At 49.9% G+C, this 20,096-nt stretch overlaps 1 long non-coding RNA gene across 1 annotated transcript; it reads left to right on the plus strand.

Moving 5' to 3' along the window:
* The first annotated feature begins 2,254 nt into the window (after window positions 1–2,254).
* On the plus strand, window positions 2,255–3,912 carry LOC107184020. The gene is made up of 3 exons (XR_001514834.1): window positions 2,255–2,725; window positions 3,406–3,527; window positions 3,712–3,912. It is a non-coding gene; the product is annotated as an uncharacterized LOC107184020 (long non-coding RNA).
* Window positions 3,913–20,096: the final 16,184 nt, after the last annotated feature.

The following is a 20,096-nucleotide window of genomic DNA, read 5'->3' on the forward strand; positions in this document are numbered from 1 at the left end:
GGCTCCGTCTGGCCCCAGGGGGCCAAGCCGGGCAAGGAGCACGTGGCCTCCACTGTCAGTGCCCCCGTCAGACAGTTCAATCATGTGGCCACCTGTGTGATCACCACCTGCCTTGGGGACCCAAGCATGATGGCCCAGGACAGGGCCAAAGTGGTGGAGCACTGGATGAAGGTGGCCAAGGTCTGTTGGGGGAGGCCCAGTAACGTCCCTATGCGGAGCCTTGAAAAATGCCTCTGCTGCTTGGTCAGCTCTCAGGAATGAGGCCTGAGGCCTGAGCCCCAGCACAGCCCCCATGTCCTCTCTACCAGGGGCACGCGGACCTTGATGCCCAGGAGCCGGTGTTGGGAGGCTCACTTGCTACCTGGCTCCTTCCTTGGGTTGAGCTGGGATCCTCCTCGCTCTGAGAGTTGGTCTTTGGCTGCTATACGTGCCCTCCCTGAGCATCTGTCCCAGCATGAATGGGTGTCATTCAAGGGGGATTGAAGGTACAACTGCAGCTCCCACCTCACAGCCCATGTCTCCCCTTCCCCATTGGGGGAAGAAGCCTAAGGAACTTTTCCCTGCATGCCATCCTGGCCGCTCTGCAGAGTGTGCCCATCCATCGATTGAAGAAAACATGGGGGAAAGTTTCTAGGTCCGTAGGCCTCTCCCATTGGAGGAGTCGTGGGCAGATGTCTCCCGTATGTCTCCCAATGTCCCCTCACCTCCTGGGAGGCAGCCAACCATGGCAACATGGACTGGGCTGGTGGGCTGGGTGTCTAAGGCTCCATGGGACCTCAGGCCACTGGCTCTGCTTCAGGAGTCAGTTTCCTCCAATGTCAGAGACGGCATTGAGCCGAATGGGAGATTTTCAAGTGTTTTCAGCACCTGAACAGTGTGCCCAGTTCAAACCCAAACTGGTCAAAAGAGAGCTGCTCCATAGATATGGAGAGGGGTCCAACGTGACCAATATGAGAGCCCTGCCCCCGTCCCAGGGAGACCTTCCTGCTCAGAGGAACCCTGAGGCAGTTTGAAACATGACATTGTTGACAAGAATTTGCCCTGAATCCGACTCCCCCATCTTTCCTAAACATGTCTTTCCTCTTTTCCTCCACTCAGGAAGCGGGCACTGACAATGAAAAAACTCTGCAGAAAGGACAACATACTGAGGAGGGAACAGCTAATCAAGGTAGAGCGAGCCTGGAGGTCTGCAGAGAGGGGGGCGTGAGGGAAGGGGGGACTGCACAGGATGCAGCTTTTGTTGTTTGTCACTTGAAGATTCTCTGAAAATGTTCACCCTCTCGGTCCTGATTACCAGGAAGAGGGATCTGTTTGGTCCATGGGCAGGTGGGGGTGGGGGGGCAGTTTCAAGAGCAGGAGGCCCGGTCATGGCACACAAGTTGGTGGCCGGGCTGTTCCAGGACGGGATGCAGAGCTGGCACTTTGAGCAGGTCTCTGGCTTCCATGCTGGCCCCTCCCTATTGCACTTCGCTTCTTCCAGGCTGTAGGGTGAATGGGAGGGTGGGGGAGATTTCTTCCCTCAACCAGCCCAGCCTGTCCTCAGGGTGCCAAGGCCCTGCTGCCACTCGTGTCTTCTCCGCACCTCCAAGGGGAGTGCCTCCTGCCTGTCCCAGGGATGGGGATTGCCCCAGGCCAGGGGAACAAAAGGGCTGCTTGGCCTCGGGTCCTACTGTCTGGACCAGAGACAGAGGGGTGTGCTCTCTGAGTCTTCCCACTGCGCCCCTAGAGCACTCGCTGCCAGTCAGTCTCCTTGTTGTTGACATGGAGGGGTGACCACGCATGCTACAGGCCTCACAGGGTGGTCACGAGTTCAGGACAGAACAGGACAGTGCGCAGCTCCCTGCCCTGTGCCACCGGGAGGGCTGAGGGTGAGAACATTGATGACAGGAATGACACTGAGTCCTCAGGAGAACCTGTGAGCTCGGTGGAGGTCTCCCACTTTCCAGAGGAGGGAACGGGTCAAGGAGGCCAGGCCCAGGCTCCAGGTCACACACACCGAGGGTGCATTGTAGCTGGGAGCCATCCAGAAGCAGAGCATGCTGGAGTCTGGGTGGCACAGGTACCAGCTGACTTGGGTCAGAGGGCCAGGGTGTGAGGTCAGGGCTGGTGGGGGAATGGGGTGAGGTGAGCATGACCTCAGTGACCCTGTCCTCCACCCAGCCTCCAGGTTTGTCACTCTGATGCTCTACCATCGAGGATCCAAGAGGCTGCACCGGAAGGTGAGTGAGCCTATCTGAGGGGCGCTCCAGGGTCAGAGGAGGGGGCTGTGTCCTCCCAGCTGGAGGCTTCCAAGTCAAGAGAGGGAGGCCTTCCTCCTCCAGCCCCACCTCCTGTGCCCACAGAACCTGAAGCCCTCCCTTAGAAATGACCAAGAGGAGGGCCTGGGGGAGGTGCTTGCAGGCTGGACATGGGGGTGGGTCTTGCCTGGGACCACTGACCTAGTGGTTTGCCCAAAGGAGGTCCTGGGAGCTGATCAAGAGGAGTTTCTGGAGAGTGAGGGAAGGGACAATTGAGTGGAGGCCCTAAGGGACCTGGGCTGCTCCACATGGGAAGCCTGGGGTGGCCAGGAGGCTGAGGGTGGGAGGCTTTCAGGAGAGGGCGTGTGCGGCACCTGAGAGCAGGGGCTCATCCCACCCTCACCCTGTTTGTCCAGTGTGTTCCCTTCCTGGGAGAATACCTCAAAGATCTGAAGGTGATGGACACCAGGATAGAGGATGATCTGGAGGTGGGTTAACTGGGGCCTGACTGGGGTGACCAGGATTGACCTTGGGGACAGACAGCCCCCATACTGAGCTCTGAGTTCTCAGCACTGCCTTCCCTTGGAGCTGGAGCGACAGGCCCATCATAGCCATTCGTGTCCCCCCTTTTTTGGAGTCCAGAGCCTGGCCTTGATCCAATTCCTGTCTTTCCCTGTTTCCCATCCCACCTGGGACCTGGTGGTTGTGCACCATGAGAAGGGTGGGTATAGGGGGCCAGTCCTAGCCAGGGGGCTCTTTCTGATGGACTTTGGCTGTCTGCCTTCCAGGGTAATCAGATCAACTTAGAAAGAAAGGATAAGGTTAAAAGCTGTGGCACAGCCTGTGGGGCAGGGGAGGGAGTGAGAATCATAGACGCCCTGGCCAGCACACTCCTGGGCTCCATCCCCTGCATCTTTCATTTATCAGGAGAGTTTGATAACAGAAGTGGGAGAACCCTCCAGTTGGTGGTTGGGGGCAGGGGCGTGGAATCAAGGAAAACCTCCTGAAAGAAGGGCTGTTGATGCCCATCTCTGAGCACAGTACTGCCTGGGTGGGGTTAGGAGGAAGGAGGGTGCCCCTGTGTGCAAAGACCCAGGACGGAGCCCTTGCTCCACTCCCCACCCCCATTTGGGCCTTGTCTGCATCCTCTCCTTCCCTGTGGCTTCAGGTGAATAAAGTACTGGAGTAGATAGTGGTTCTGCATGAGGCTGCCCAGAAATACAAAATAGAGCCTGAGGAGCAATTCCAGGCCTGGTTCTGGGCCCTGGAGCAGCTCAGCAAGAATGAGAGGTGAGGCCGGGCCGGAGTTGGGCAAGGACAGGGGTGGACTCTTTCTGCTGGTCTGTCCAGAGAACTTGTGTCCATGGCTCCTTGACTGCCCCCCCAGACCTTGCTGTGTAGCAATTCCTGGGGCTCCTGACACTGGAAGGGACACCTGAGGTTGGGAGCTCACAGGTTCCACTCTGTCCTGCAGTTACATCCGGTCCTGCCAGCTGGAGCCACAGTCCTAGGTGGCCAGGGGAAAAACTCATAAAATCAAGTCAATGAATGATTGACTGCAGATGTGGAAATTATTCTCAACATAATGTCTATTTTTTAGATTAAGAAATAACTATACAAATATTTGTATTTATCCTTTCAGATATCCTCATAATACATGTAAATATACACTTACCACATAGTTATAAGTCTTTTTTGTTATGTTTATGTTTGTAAGTTTTAAGAATATTAAAGTTATTTCTGAAAAATAATATCTTCTAGTATCTTTTCTCCTGCTTCGTCATAAATTGTATAATTTGGCTGTAGTTAATGGACTTAAAATGATTTTGTTTTCTACTTTATAAATAATTCTTTGATGATCATTGCTGTATAGATACCTCCGAACATTTATTTTGAATCAATTCCTGCAAATAAAAGTTGTTTCAAAAAATACACATTTTAAATTTTAGTATGTGTGCATTTTGAATTATATGATCAAATTCCCTTGGAATTTTGATTGGGATCTCATCAGATTTGTAGATTGGGTTAAGAGGAATTCATTCCCTGGTTCCTTTATCAGGTATCTATTGAGCGCCTCCTATGGATCAGGCACTAGAAGTGCAGCGCTCAACCCAAAGAGCTGGTCATGATGGCATGTTTGCATGAAAGAGTCAAACCAGCCAGCACAGGCATAACCTGAAGTCGGGATGTGCTGGGTGCTCTGAACAAAAGGTAAAGCGGAGAAAGAGAGAAATGGTGAGGAGGTGATGTTGTGTAGGATGATGTGAAGGTTTGTGGGATCGAGGTGATAGTTGAGGCTGCTGTGGGATATGCATAGGTGACCAGCAAAATATAAACATCCCAGCTGAGCCCTCACTTTGGGCTCTGGTTCCAAAGTGCTCTTCCCAGCTCCCACCCGAGCCCCCAGCACCCTGCTTGGCTCTTATATTTCCATCATGCTGCTCCCGCACTGCATGGAGGACAAGAGGTCTGAGGGCTTAGAATCTGTAGTGTTGGAAGGTCATTACGTGGTACTGAACTAAGAATTATGACTAAGATAGAGTGAAGGGGGTGACAGTAATGCAGGTGCTGAAATCATCAGAGATGAGAGAGGGACCTAGGGGTCTATGGTGACCACAGCCAGCAGGGCTGGAACAGTCTAAGAACATAACTGACCCTCTGTTGTCCTCCATCTCCTGGGCAGTGGCATGGAGGGGTGACCATCCGCTGCTGCAGGACTCACAGGGTGGTCATGAGTTCAAGGCAGGAAAGGACTGTGCAGAGCTCCCTGCCCTGTCCCCCCTGGAGGGCTGAGGGTGAGAACATTGATGACAGTAATGATACTGAGTCCTCAGGAGAACCTCTGAGCTAGACGGAGGTCTCCCACTTTCCAAGGTGAGAACGGGTCAGGGAGGCCAGGCCCAGGCCTAAGGTCATACACAGTGAGTGAGCGTTGTAGCTGGGAGCCATCCAGAATCAGAGCATGCTGGAGTCCGGGTGGCACTGGTACCAGCTGACTTGGGTCAGAGGGCCAGGGTGTGAGGTCAGGGCTGGTGGGGAAATGGGGTGAGGTGAGCATGACCTCAATTACCCTCTCCTCCACTCAAGGGTGTACAGTCCTCAGATGTGAACTCAGATACTAAACATCCAAGTATCCAAAAAGAGGCTGCAGAAGAAGGTGAGGAAGCCTGCCTGGGAGGGACACTCCAGGGTCAGAGGAGAGGGAGCTCTGTCCTCCCAGCTGGAGGCCTCCAAGTCAAGAGAGAGAGGCCTTCCTCCTTCATCCCCGCCTCCTGTTTCCCCAGAACCTGAAACCCTCCCTTAGAAGTGACCAAGGGGAGAGCTTGGAAGAGGAGGGTGCAGGATGCATAAGGGGTTGGGGCTGGCCTGGGACCACTGACCCTGTGATTTGCCCAAAGGAGTCCTAGGGGGTGATCATGAGGAGTCCTGGAGAGTCAGGGAAGGCACAATTGAGGGGACTGCCTGAGGGTTCTGGGCTGCTCCCCATGGGAACCCTGGGGTGGCCAGGAGGCTGAGGGTGGGAGGTTTTCTGGGGAGGGCTGTGGGTTGCCTGAGGGCAGGGGCTCATCCTGCCCTCACCTTGTTTGTCCAGTGTGTTCCCTTCCTTGGCAAATTTCTGACTGAGCTGTAGATGTTGGACTCTAGGATGGAGGATTATCTGGAGGTGCGTGACTTAGGGCTGACCTGGGGTGACCAAGATTGACCTTTGGGGACACAGAGCCCCCGTATGGAACCCTCAGTTCTTGGCATAGCCACCCCTGGGACCTGGTACAACATGCCCATCAAAGTGATCTGTCCCCTTCCTCTGCAGCCCAGAGCCTGGCCTAGATCCAAGTCCTGTCTTCCCCTGTTTTCTGCCCCCTCCTGGACCTGGTGGTAGTGCAACATGGGAAGGGTGGGCAAAGGGGGCTAGTCCAGGCCAGGGGGCTCTTTCTGATGGACTTGGGGGAAGGGGCATGACAACCAGAACAGCCCTGGCCACCACACTCCATCCCCTGCATCTTCCATTTATTGGGAGAACTTGATAACAGAAGTGGGAGAGCACGCCAATTGGTGTCTGCCAGTAGGGGATGGCATCATGGATAATATTCTGGAAGAAAGGCCCTTGATGCCCATCTCTGAGCACAGGTAATGCCTGGATGGAATTAGAGGGCAGAAGGATGCCCATTTGTGCAAACCCAGAGCCAGGCCCCTGCCCTACCCCTCACCCCAACTCAGGCAGTGTCTGCATTTTCTTTTTTCCAAATAAAAATAGGTTTTATCATTATAAAAATAATTCGTGATTATAGGTAGGAAAGAGAAAGGTTTAAAACAAGTGAAAATCACCTACATACTAAATTGAAAATAATTATACATACTTTTATATATCTTTGCAGATATTCTAAACATATGTAAATATACACTCCACAATTTAAAAGCATGTTATATTTCTGTTTGGTAATATGTTCTACTTCTCATATGAAAAATATTTCTCCCTGGCCGGTGTGGCAATGTGGTTATGTTATCGGGAAACCCCCAGTTGGGCTCAGGCTGCCTGTTGCTGTGTCCAATAATGAAGGAAGGGTTCAACCATATTACTCGTCTATGTGGGCTAGCCAACCAAGAAGACAGGGCACTTACAAGCATCAACTCCTGTCTCCCCAGCAAGGCACAAGGGACAGGATTATACAGAAAAAGAGGCTAGAGTGAGGCAGCCCTGGGGGTCTGTGAATGTCAACTATTGTCCTTTAGTTATCAGGTGATGAGATGATGTTGCTGAGATAATGTCCTGAGTCCTGGTGGGTCGGGCTGACCCTGCTTATGGGTTCTGCTTGCTGGATTCACAGTTGAGTCACCTCCTCAATCACTTTGCACAGGCCTTGAAAGGAAACTTAAATAAAAACTTAACCCCTTATTCATATATGAGAAACTTAACTCGCTATTCACATAAGTACATATGTTCTAAGATTTAAAATAATGATTACTTTTCAGATTAATTCCAGTGCTCAATCTATCAGATTATAGATCCCCACCCCCTCAACCCCCTCCGTCAGTTTTTTCCCCTCTGAATAGGTAAATTGCTTGATATCTATTAACCTTATACTATACTAAATTTTATTTTTAAATTCGTTATATCGCTATAGTGCCAGTAATTTCACCCCTGCTACATGGTGATTACCCCTTTTAAGTCTGATGACTGGAAAAGAACCAAACAAGTTCTGTATGAGTTTACTTTAGATTCATTTATCTGATTAATTATTGAGTATACCTATAATTTCCTTTTAATATTTCTCTTCAACTTTCACAAACCTTTCTTTACAAATCTTACAACTTTCAGAAGCAACCAGCTTTAGAACCCACTTTCTCTTCCCTTGAAAATGCATGTCTATACTCTATGCCTTCTATTACACCAAAACTACACGTTCTTTCCAAATAGAATTAAAGTTCAGTTCTCCATAGGTTCCTCCTTTGCCAGCTTCAGAGCAGTGAGAGTGGTCAGAAGTATGTCACAGGGTTCCATCGATCTCTCCTCCAGTTGGCCCATCCTTCTTGCTCTGCTTATGTCTGTCTAACTGCCTACCACGTCCCCCCCTCAAGGATCTTAGCTCTGAATTCTTTCAGGGAAAGGGGATGTCGGATTTCTTCTGAAACTACTTCCTGGAGTCTCTTCGGAAACTGCTTCATGCTGAGGAGGAATGAAGGTTCTTTCTCTCAGAGCCAAGAGATCCTTGCTCTCTGTCAGAGGGACAATGAGGCCTGGGCACAGAAGGAGGTGGCAATGGTGCCTAGAGATGGTATTCCCTAGGTGCAAGTAGGGCTTGCAACCTGGTGCAGACAAATAGTATTATAAAATGTCGTATTATTGGGCAAAAGTTAGAACAGCAAGAATGATGACAAATGGTCTGTGGAAGAAAAAAACATATTCGTTCTCATAATTTCCTGTTGAAACACAATTTTTCTTTTTAAAATCACTCTCATTTTTTTTTAAAGAGCCAAATTAAGACCAATTTATTTACTGTATTAAGTCTAGTTATAATTTGGCCTGATTGTTTGCATACAGACAACAGGAATAATAGTTGATCACATAGGTTATTTTTTTTAAAAAAATGCTTTGCTGGAATTTCATGAGAAAGTTTATACCCAGGGCAAAGAAGCCAAGCCACACAGTTGCCATGAGGCTTTGCCTATAATACCTATAAGTTTGGGTATATTCCTCAGGTTTTTGAGGTCCCCACAGGTGTCTTGAGGTTCCTTTCATGCCATCTCTGAGGAAAGTAACCTTTGTTCCTTACCTGGAAAGATGACCATGAACCACGTGACCAAGCAAGGTACCAGGCTATCTATCCAAGGGGCTTATCAGCTTCAAAGTTAATCTTCATTCTTTGAAGAATGAAGCGGTTCTCAACTTGTGGGTCGTGACCCCTTAAAATACATCCTGCATATAAGATATTTACATTACGATTCATAACAGTAGAAAAATTACAGTTATGAAGTAGCAACGAAAATAATTTTATGGTTTGGGGGTCACCACAACATGAGGAACTGTATTAAAGGGTCACGGCATTAGGAAGGTTGAGAACCACTGATATAGAGATTACAACTCAGCAGAAGACTGCAATTCTACCAGCGACTAGGCCAGTCCCTGAGATGCCTACCCCCCAACTCCATTCACCGTTTACGCACTGCTTGGGAATCTTACTGAATTTATGCAAACAAACACATTCCCATGAGAATAATAATTACAAAAACTGTAGTTATTTTCAGTTCATTCATTCCTGTAACTGAATTCTTTTTCTCCTGACTTTTCTTGCCAGTATTTCTATAAATCCAGACAACCTTTGCTTTCTAGGCAAATAGAGGGAAAACCTTTTTTCCCCTTCCTTTTAGATATAGGCTCATTCCTCCAGTGGAAAATACACTCACATTCTTAAGAAGTATAAGAGATAACACAACTGTGACAACTCTCAGGAGGCTGGAGAAAAGGTGCTGTGTGTGGGGGGAGATAGCAGTTCCCGGGGGTTTGTTCCCAGGACTGCAGCAACTGCTGGGCCCCCAAAGGCTTTAGAGTGAAAGTACCATTTTTAGTCCTTTACAAGGAGAGTGCCCTTGCCCACCCGCTGTTGCTGCTTCTGCAGCCTATTGAAGGGTGCGTCTGAGGCTCAGGCCTTAGGATAAATACTTGGGGAGTTTGAACAATTATTTCCCATACATTTCTTTCTCAATAGAAACCGAAGAGCAAATGAGATTCCCACATTCCAGGGGAACATAAGGGCTGTTTGACCTTGGGTCCCACTGGCTGGAACAGAGACAGAGGGATGTGCGTTCTGACTTCCCACTGTGCCCCTAGAGCCCTCCCTGCCAGTCAGTCTCCTCGTGATTGACACGGAGGGGTGACCATCCCCTGGTGAGGCCTCACAGGGTGGTCACGAGTTCAGGACAGAACAGGACAGTGCAGAGCTCCCTGCCCTGTGCCACCGGGAGGGCTGAGGGTGAGAACATTGATGACAGGAATGACACTGAGTCCTCAGGAGAACCTGTGAGCTCGGTGGAGGTCTCCCACTTTCCAGAGGAGGGAACCGGTCAGGGAGGCCAGGCCCAGGCTCCAGGTCACACACACCGAGGGTGCATTGTAGCTGGGAGCCATCCAGAGCAGAGCATGCTGGAGTCTGGGTGGCACAGGTACCAGTTGACTTGGGTCAGATGGCCAGGGTGTGAGGTCAGGGTTGGTGGGGAAATGGGGTGAGGTGAGCATGACCTCAATGACCCTGCCCTCCACCCTAGCGAAAGCAGCCCTTCAGGTTTGCAAATCTGATGCTCTACCACCGAGGATCCAAAAAGAGGATGCAGAAGAAGATGAGGGAGCCTGTCTGTTGGCCACTCCAGGGCCAGAGGAGGGGGCTGTGTCCTCTCAGCTGGAGGCCTCCAATTCAAAAGAGGGAGGCCTTCCTACTCCAGCCCCACCTCCTGTGCCCACAGACCCTGAAACCCTCCTTTAGAAGTGACCAAGAGGAGGGCCTGGGGGAGCTGAGTGCAGGATGGTATGGGGGTGGGACTGGCCCAGGACCACTGACCTAGTGGTTTGGCAAACTGAGGTCCTGGGAGCTGATCAAGAGGCGTTCCTGGAGAGTCAGGGAAGGGACAATTGAGTGGAGGCCCTAAGGGACCTGGGACCCTCCACATGGGAAGCCTGGGGTGGCCAGGTGGCTGAGGGTGGGAGGCTTTCAGGAGAGGGCGTGTGCGGCACCTGAGAGCAGGGGCTCATCCCACCCTCACCCTGTTTGTCCAGTGTGTTCCCTTCCTGGGAGAATATCTGAAAGATCTCAAGGTGATGGACACCAGGATGGAGGATGATCAGGAGGTGGGTGACCTGAGGCCTGAGTTGGCGTGACCAGGATTGGCATTTGGGGGCAGAGAGACCCAGTACTGAGCCCTGAGTTCTCAGCACAGCCTCCCCTAGGACCTGGGGCATCTTACCCATCATAGTGACCCACGTCCCCCCTCCCCTGGAGCCCAGAGCCTGGCCTGGGGTCTAGTTCTGTCTTTCCCTGCTTTCCACCCCCTTCTGGGACCTGGCAGTTGTTCACCATGCGAAGGGTGGGCATAGGGGGCTAGTTCCAGCCAGGAGGCTCTTTCTGATGGACTTTGGCTGTCTGCCTTTTAGGGGAATCAGATCAACATAGAAAGAAAAGAAAAGGTTAGCAGCTGTGGCACAGCCTGCGGGGCAGGAGAGGGAGTGAGAATCAGAGATTCCCTGGCCAGCACACTCCTGGGCTCCATCCCCTGTATCTTCCACTCATTGGGAGGGTTTGATAACAGAAGTGGGAGACCCCTCCAGTTGGTGGCTGGGGGCAGGAGAGTCGCATCAAGGATAACCTCCTGGAGGAAGGGCTGTCGATGCCCATCTCTGAGCTCAGATAGGGCCTCGGTGGGATTAGGAGGAAGGAGGGTGCCCCTGTGCGCAAAGATTCAGGACCTCGTCCCTGCCCCACTCCTCACCCCAACTCAGGCTATGTCAGCATCCTCTCCTTCCCTCGGGGCCCAGAATCTTAATATAAGAAAAGAAATAGTGCTGCTTCAGGAGACTGCCCAGGAATATAAAATAGAGCCCGAGGAGCAATTCGGGGCTTGGTTCTGGGCCTGGGAGCGGCTCAGCGAGAATGAGAGGTGAGGCCGGGCAGGAGTTGGGTAATGGCAGGGGTGGACTCTCCCTGCAGGTCTGTCCAGAGCACTTGTGTCCATGCCTCCCTAGACCTCCCCAGACCTTGCTGTGTAGCAACCCCTGGGGCTGCTGACACTGGGACACCTGAGGTGTGGCTCCTGGGAGCTCACAAGTGGCACTCTGTCCTGCAGTTACATCCTGTCCTGCCAGCTGGAGCCTGGGGCCTAGTTGGCCTGCGGAACACTCAGACCTTTATTCTGAGCAAAAGAAAGTGACTGAATGAGTTAAACTAGAAGTGAAAATGATTCTTAACATGATCTCATTTTTATGGGTTTTGTCCTCATGGAAAACATGTTTGAATACAGAATCTCTTTTTCAGAAACTCTTAAGTCTTAGGTAAAAGTTTAGTAAAGTAAGTAAATACAAAATATTCTTTTTAAGGGTAACACAAGAAATACCATACATTTTTCTGGATATGTGTACATTTCCAGCAATGAAAACAAGAAAAACAAACAAGAAAAAAATATAAGAACTGAAACAATTTAGGAAATTGTGACTTTTTATATGACATTAAAATAATTTTTTTTCTTCAACTATGTTTAGAACTTCATTTAAAAGAGGAGAAAAACATAAAGAAAACAGAATAGCAAGAAGCTTCAAGAATGGGAGCTCACAAGTGCCACTCTGTCCTGGGAATAGAGTGGAAATAGAAATGAATATAAACTCCTCTGCAGAGAGCAAGGCGAGTGAGCGTCCTAAGACTATGCTGAGAAATGAATAAAGCAGAACAGTCTGATGAAGAGACAAGAAAACATGTGTGGGCAGGAAGGAGGGAAAATATCTGGGGTATTTCTATGTCAGAGTTAATGTTCTGTGATACAATTAGTCGAGTATATCTACTTCTGAATCCAGTGTCTTGCCATGACGCAATTTGATTGTAGGCCTGGGATTTATTTTTACAAGTACAATTTGGTTCAGAAAAAAGTTAAAACAACTGCCAACTTTTAGGCAAAACCACCCCGCTCCTCTTTCCAGGTGAATTATACTGGACACACTTCTTTATCCCCACCTTTTTTCCTTTTCAAAAAGAAAGTAGGTTTTTGTTGTTGTTGTTTTTTTTAACATAAATAATTTATGGTATTAGTTAGATATGATAGCAGTATATGGACATATACACATCCATATTTCTAAATCATTGTATGTTATATTTATGTTTGATAATGTATTCTAGTAATATTAAAATTATTTCTGAAAAATAATATCTTCTGGTATCTTTTCTAATACTATGTCATAAATTATATAATTTGGCTGCAGTTAATGAACTTAAAATTATTTTGTTTTCTACTTTTTGAATAATTCTGTGATGATCATCATTGTATAGGTACCTCTGAACATTAATCAATTCGTATTGAGTCTTTCCTGCAAATAAAATTTGTTTCAAAAACTACACATATTTTAAATTTCAGTATGTATGAATTTTGAATCATCTGATCAAATTCCCTTGGAATTTTGATTGGGATCTCATCAAATTTGCAGGTTGGGTTAAGAGGAATTCATTCCCTGGCTCCTTTATCAGGTATGTATTGAGCGCCTCCTATAGGCCAGACATTAAAAGCGCAGCGCTCAACCCAAAGAGCTGGTCATGATGGCATGTTTGCATGAAAGAGTCAAACCAGCCAGCACATGCATAACCTGAAGTCGGGATGTGCTGGATGCTCTGAACAAAAGGTAAAACGGAGAAAGAGAGAAATGGTGAGGAGGTGATGTGTAGGATGATGTGAAGGTTTGTCGGATCGAGGTGATAGTTGAGGCTGCTTTGGGAATATGCATAGGTGACATTTTGGGCTCTGGTTCCAAAGTGATCTAGGTGACTCTGTATCTTTTTTTTAAAAGCTTATATTTACAAGTAAAATAATTGATGTTTTTAGTGTAGTAGAATTTTAATCCCTGAGGAATGGGAATGGCAGTGGTTTCACTTTTACATATAGTGCTGCTTATACAGTAGCATTTAAAATTAAGTTGTAGATGATGCTCACCCTCACTAATCAAGGGGGAAATGCAAATCAGAACCACACAGTATCAACTCCCACTGCCTGCACGGCTGTGATAAAACAGACAAGAAGTGACAAGTGTTGGTGAGGATGTGGAGAAAAGGGAACCCTTGTGCCCTGTTGATAGAATTGTAAATTGGTGCAGCCACTAAGGAAAAAAGTATGGAAGTTCCTAAAAAAATTAAAAATAGAACTAGCATATGACCTAGCAATTTCACTTCTGGTTATTTGTAGAAATCCAAAACACTAATCAAAAGGATATGTGTACCTCTGTGTTTATTGCAACATTAGTTACAATACCACAGATGTGGAAACAACCTAGTGTCCATTGATGGACATTAAATAAGATGTGGTGCATATATACAGTAGGGTATTATTCAGTCATAAAAAAGAATGAAGTCTGGACATTTGCAACAACACAGATGGTCTTCCAAGGTATGATGCTAAGTGAGCTAAGTTGGACAGAGAAAGACAAATACCATATGACAGCCGTGGGCAAACTACGGCCCGCGGGCCGGATCCAGCCGTTTGAAATGAATAAAACTAAAAAAAAAAAAAGACCGTACCCTTTTATGTAATGATGTTTACTTGAATTTATATTAGTTCACACAAACACTCCATCCATGCTTTTGTTCCGGCCCTCCGGTCTAGTTTAAGAACCCATTGTGGCCCTCGAGTCAAAAAGTATGCCCACCCCTGCCATATGATCTGGCTTATATGTGGAATTAAAAAACAAAACAACCTCACAGATGCAGAGGACAGACTAGTGGCTGCCGGGCGGGTGGGGGACGGTAAAAATGGATAAAGGGGGTGCATTACTGAGCAGCACGAAAATACCTTACTATTGGCTAGTGGCTGGTGACAACAAGCAAACAAAACAACAACAACAAACACCGTTTTTAAAGAAGAAAAACAAGCTCAAATTGGGTGTCAGCTACATCTATTCTGTAACTAAAGAAAGCTAGACCTCAGGTTCTAAAGGCTATGGACCAAGTAATATACAATCTATACCCAGGGGTTTTCCTCTGTCCTAGAGGGACAGGGCACTTAGCCTTGTGAGTGTGGGCTCTAATTAAGGGACCAAGCGGTAATTTTTTAAAGGAACTTGGATTAGCTGAACATCATGTGAAGTACTGAGCCAGTGGGTGTGGGTCTGTAATAGTAGGTAAACCTCTCCACAGTCTAATGACTTGAAAGGTGTGGTATATACTGTGGGCCTCATGGCATCTCAGAGAGCCCACAGTTCTTACATGGATGGTTGTACACTGTCCTTTCATTTCTCTAAGAGAAATTCATTCAAAAGGCAAATTCATCCGTCTGTGTAGTGTGGGCAGGACAGGAGAGGAGCAGGTCCCCCAAGTGGGTCCCAGTGGCATTTGACAGTTGACAGTTGGACAAGGTTCTAAGCAGGCAAGACAGTTAAACTGTTGAACTTGCTTGTTAGGATTCAGACCAAAGCAGAATCAGGTGCTGGAAGATGCCCCCTGGGGGTGCGCAGACTTGAGCCACTTCCTGGAGCTTGGAGTTAGTGAGGATGGGCTGGAGGCAGATGCTCCTGTCCCTTCCCCTCCAGTCTTGGGCCCTGGGTCATCCAGTGCTGGGTGCCCTCGGTGGACAGAAAGTGAATCCCATGCACTCCAAGGCTCAGGCACATCCTCAGCTTCCTGAGCTTCAGTCTTGACCAGTGACCCCTTCAGGGGACTGGGGACCCTGAGATGGGGTGTGGCAAGGCTGATGACACTCCCCGTTCTCCCCAGGAGCTGTTCAAGAAGGTGCTGCCCCACCAGTGCCTGGGCTCCGTCTGGTCCCAGAAGGGGCCAAGCCGGGCAAGGAGCACGTGGCCTCCACTGTCAGTGCCCCCGTCAGTTCAATCATGTGGCCACCTGTGTGATCACCACCTGCCTTGGGGACCCAAGCATGATGGCCCAGGACAGGGCCAAAGTGGGGGAGCACTGGATGAAGGTGGCCAAGGTCTGTTGGGGGAGGCCCAGCAGCATCTCTATGCGGAGCCTTGAAAAATGCCTCTGCTGCTTGGTCAGCTCTCAGGAATGAGGCCTGAGGCCTGAGCCCTAGCACAGCCTCTAGGTCCTCTCTGCCAGGGGCACACAGACCCCGACTCCCCGGTCTTGGTGTTGGGAGACTCACTTCCTATCTGGCTCCCTCCTTGGGTTGAACTGGGATCCCCCTCGCTCTGAGAGTTGGTCTTTGGCTGCTAAACGTACCCTCCCTGAGCATCTGTCCCAGCATGAATGGGTGTCATTCAAGGGGGATTGAAGGTACAACTGCAGCTCCCACCTCACAGCCCATGTCTCCCCTTCCCCATGGGGGGAAGAAGCCTAAGGAACTTCTCCTCCCTGCACGCCATCCTGGGCGCTCTGCAGAGCGTGTCTATCCATCTTCTGAGGAAGATGTGGGGGAAAGTTTCCAGGTGCATAGGCCTCTCCCATTGGAGATGAGAAATGGGGAGGTGTCACCCATATGTCTTCAAATGTCCTTTCATCTCCTGGGACGCAGCCAACCCTGAGGCCAGGGACTGGGCTGGTGGGCAGGGTCTCTAAGGCTCCCTGGGACCTCAGGGAGCTCTGCTTCAGGAGTCAGTTTCCTTCAATGTTAGAGACGGCATTGAGCCAAATGGGAGGTTATCGAGTGTTTCCAGAACCAGAACCCCATGCCCAGTTGAAACCCAAACTGGTCAAAACAGAGCTGATCCATAGACATAGGATTGGGGCCCAAGTGCCCAACATGAGAGCCCTGCCCCAGTCCCAGGGAGACCTTCCTGCTCAGAGGAACGCAGTGATGCCCTCACCAAGGCAGTTTGAACATGAGATTGTCAAAAGGAATTTGCTCTTAGCCTCTTGTCAGAGCAACAAGAGCACAGGTGATTTGAGTAGGTTTCAATTCCCGATGGCGGGGCAGATGGAGAAGCCATGAGAAGTTGTGGGTGCATCAGAATGAGTCTTTATTGCAGAAGCCAGTGGCCACAGTCATCAGACAAAACAGTCCTTCATAACAGGGCCCCAATCAGGTAGTCCCACACCGGCCGGTAAATACATTTCTTCCCCACACAGCAGCATCAGTCGCTGCACCCACAGTCATTATCAGAGCAGCCGCATGCTGACTCTGAAATCACCGCCTTACATCACAGTGGTATCTGAGCTCTGGCTCAGCAGCTTCTCCTGTCTCCTCTGCCCAGCACACACTACCTGGTTAGCATGGTAGCTCTACCTGAGCTCTCTATGAGCTCCGAGCCTTATGTCTTCTTCACTGGGTTCCTCTCAGCTCCGTCTGAGCTCTCCAGCCTTTTCCCTTCCTGGCTGCTCTCTCAGCAGACGAGCTGGTCAGTAACCTGTCTATTGCTTCATAGACAAAGAAGGCTTCATGACAGTAGTTACATCAGTCGTTTGGCTACAGAAGGGCACACATGCACAGTATAATGTAGGATTGCACCTGCTTATGGCATCTCAGCCTGATTAAGATCCCCCTGTCGAGGGCGGCCTTGCATGTCAGGTGTAGTAACAACAAGGCAACTGTGCTTCACTGGCCTTGACTGACAGGCATCCTGATGTCTCTGGTGTGGTTCCCACATAGCACCCCTTACACCAGATGGCCTTTGGGGGGGCACCCTGGCCTATTGCCAGCTCCCTGAACACAGAGTTCAACACAGACTATAACAGGCCATGACCAGAACTCTGGCCTTAAGAGCAAAACTGTGGGTTTCATCCCACCTGGCGTTACGTCCCTGTCTCTGGTAGGTGCTGTTGCATCGCCAGGGCAGTCTCAAGGGGTGAGACTCTTCCTTATAGTCGTACCTGCTTCCTTAAGGGAATAGAAGGTTGTTCAGGGCCCTTCCCTAGTCATAGCCCATGGCTAGGTCTATAGTGCCGTTTCCTTCCCTCCCTTAGGGGCAGGCTGGGGTCGCAACAATTCCTCTGTTGCTTTTACCTGCCTATGCAGTGGCTGAGGATACTTCCGTTTGCACTCATCCAGCCTAATCCTTTAGGCTAGGGGGGTCCACCCCTCGGTGGAGCTCACATTTCCTGCCCCACACGGGTGATGGCCTGTGCCTGTGCACTGTGGTAACCGCATGGTTCATCCTGTAAAGAAGCCCAGCTGTCTATTCCAAGGCCAAGGGCTATTCTGCCCAGTATTTGAATAGAACCACAGTGTGTCTGTGCTCAAATGGACAGTTACAGTTGTCCCTGTAGTAGGGACTCCCTACCTGGCCCATCCTTAAAGCGCACAGGGTCTCCGGGAGGACTGGCACGCCCTCTCGGGATGGACTAGGGGACTAGCTCCTTCATATGAGCTCTATCCCATCACAGGGTCTCATAGGGCCGCGCAGGGTCTGTCACCCGTGTGACAGAGGGCTGGTACTCACTGCTTCTTTCTGTTCCAAAAGGCCTCTTTCACTTTCCCAAAGTGGGGTTCGTGCCACCCCTGACATGGGCCTGGTCACACAGGCCTGCAAGGCAGCACACTCAGCTGCCAACTGTCCCTCAATAAGAGAGCACTGGCTCCCAGTTTCCTTTCATAATTGGGACCAAAACCTGATGGGTATCCTTCTCCTCTCCTGGGTGGCTGCCTTCTCAGCAGCCAGGCACCCTTTTCTTCTTTTGGGGCTCAGCCTCACGTGGCCCCCTTCCAGGATAGCTAACTCACTGGCCTTAACAACAGCCCTCAGTGGGGAACTAGACACTTGCCGGTTACTCCCTAAGAGACCAACATATGTCTGAACAACTGTGGGCAGCTTGGTTCAAGTCCGCAAGAGGATCAAAGGTTAGGGCAACATCATCAACAGAATGAAACATCACATGGGCACCGTGGCCGCCCCAGGTGTCCAAATCTCCTGCTATCGACCAGGACCCATGGTAGGGCCATACACACACCTCAGGGAGGTGACTAAAGTCCACTGTCGACCTTCCCACACAAAGAAAAAATGTCCTTGTCTCTCTGGAGTCATGTCCATGAAGACGCAGGCTGCAGCCAATGCTGGGGCTGATAGGTAGACCCTGAGCAATGTTTGGATGATGACTCTAACACACGTTTCTGGGGAAGGGGGGCTAAGGCACTACTTGGCTATCGCCACCAAGTAAGCCCTGTTCACCTGCCTCCTTTGGCTTTTATTGTCATCACAGCTTGAACTAAAATTAAGCTCTAGATATAATCAGCAAGGTCAGCTTTCTTAAGAAAATATATGCATAAGACTAAACATAGAGATTCTAGCAAAACATCTCGGGGATCAGACTTGTTTGGAAAAGACAACATGCTGCCTTCAGCAAGGTCCCCTCAGAGGCCCCCAACCTTTTGGAGAATCCTCCTTACAGACTTTCCAACCAAGTCCCATGCTTCCAACCGAGCCAAGTCCATTACACAGTTCTCGGCAAGCCACAGTCAGGGCTTGTGCGTGGCGGCCGGGCCTTCTCCTCTCTAGCCACAACAGTCTGTCCCATCTCCCTGAAATGCACTCTGGCACAGGAGAGAGTTGTTTGCTGCCACAGGAAGCTTAATCCCCACACAACTGGGCTCGCACGTCTACCCAGCAAACTGCAGTCCACATCAGCAAGTTCATCCTGCAGCCTCCAGTCCTCCCAACTGGGGTTTCAGCCAGTACCTCAGTCAGACTCCTCCCCTCTGGGCCAGTCTGAAAATCCTGTCCAGGAAGAGTGTCTTCCCTCTTCTGTGACCCCTGTGTACCAGTTACAGGGCCTTGCCATCCTTGTCTCTTGCTGCCTTTGGCTCTTAGCTGCCAGCCCCAAACAGCCAGGGCTGAAGCCGGAAACAACTTTGCATATTGCAAAGCACTCTGGAGGCTGCAACCTGGGCATCAGGCCCCCGACTTCCCACCTGTCCCCTTTGTGACAGAGCAGCGACCAGGCCTCTCCTGGGGGTGCACTGGAAGGGACATCTGCCCCTCCTCTCCCAGCAGCAGCAGGTACTGGCAGCTGCTGCTGTAGGCCTGAACCCTTTCAGCTCATCTGCAAACAGGGAGCTTTCACTAGCTCCATCTGCTGCTTTCACAGATCCAGAGCTCGCTGCTCCATTCCTGGGGCTGCAGGAAGGCTTGTAGCAGTCACTGGCTGCTGGTTTAAGTGCTGTAGCCAGCAAGCCAAAGGCCTAAGTCTTGTATTGCTTATTGTAAAATGCTCATTACTCACTGGGCAGCAGCTGGGCAGCTCCAGTGTCAGGTAAATGTCTGCTGTCCTCTGCTTGTCCCCTGGCGGGGTCTCTCTTTTCTGCGTCCAATGCAGAGAGAGTGGTCGGTTCTTAGAGTAGAGGCGGCTGGGGATTTGAGAATATGATAGAATGAGACAGAATACAAAGATGGGAAAAAAAGCTGGGACCGAGTGGGACCTCTGTCCTCTTCTGAAGGGGAGACCGGGACAGGGACCCAGCACCGAAACCACATGTTTGTTTTATATCCCCAATACCAGGAGGTAACGTCAGTTCTGAGTGGGCCAATTCCTATTCATTCCTGGTGCGTGGCTGTATTTACATAATGAAACCCACTCCCAGGCACCTGGGCAAAGATGAAAGTCAAGCTGAGAACACTTCTGCCTTTTTGGTAAGATGTGTATCCAGGACGTGGCTCTGCCTGTTGCCTTGGATTCAGCTGACAATTATTAAATAAAATGCCCCTGTGCCTTCCCAGGGGTCCTCTATAGTCACCAT

The sequence above is a fragment of the Myotis davidii genome, unplaced genomic scaffold (assembly GCF_000327345.1).
Source record: "Myotis davidii unplaced genomic scaffold, ASM32734v1 scaffold744, whole genome shotgun sequence".
NCBI lineage: Eukaryota > Metazoa > Chordata > Mammalia > Chiroptera > Vespertilionidae > Myotis > Myotis davidii.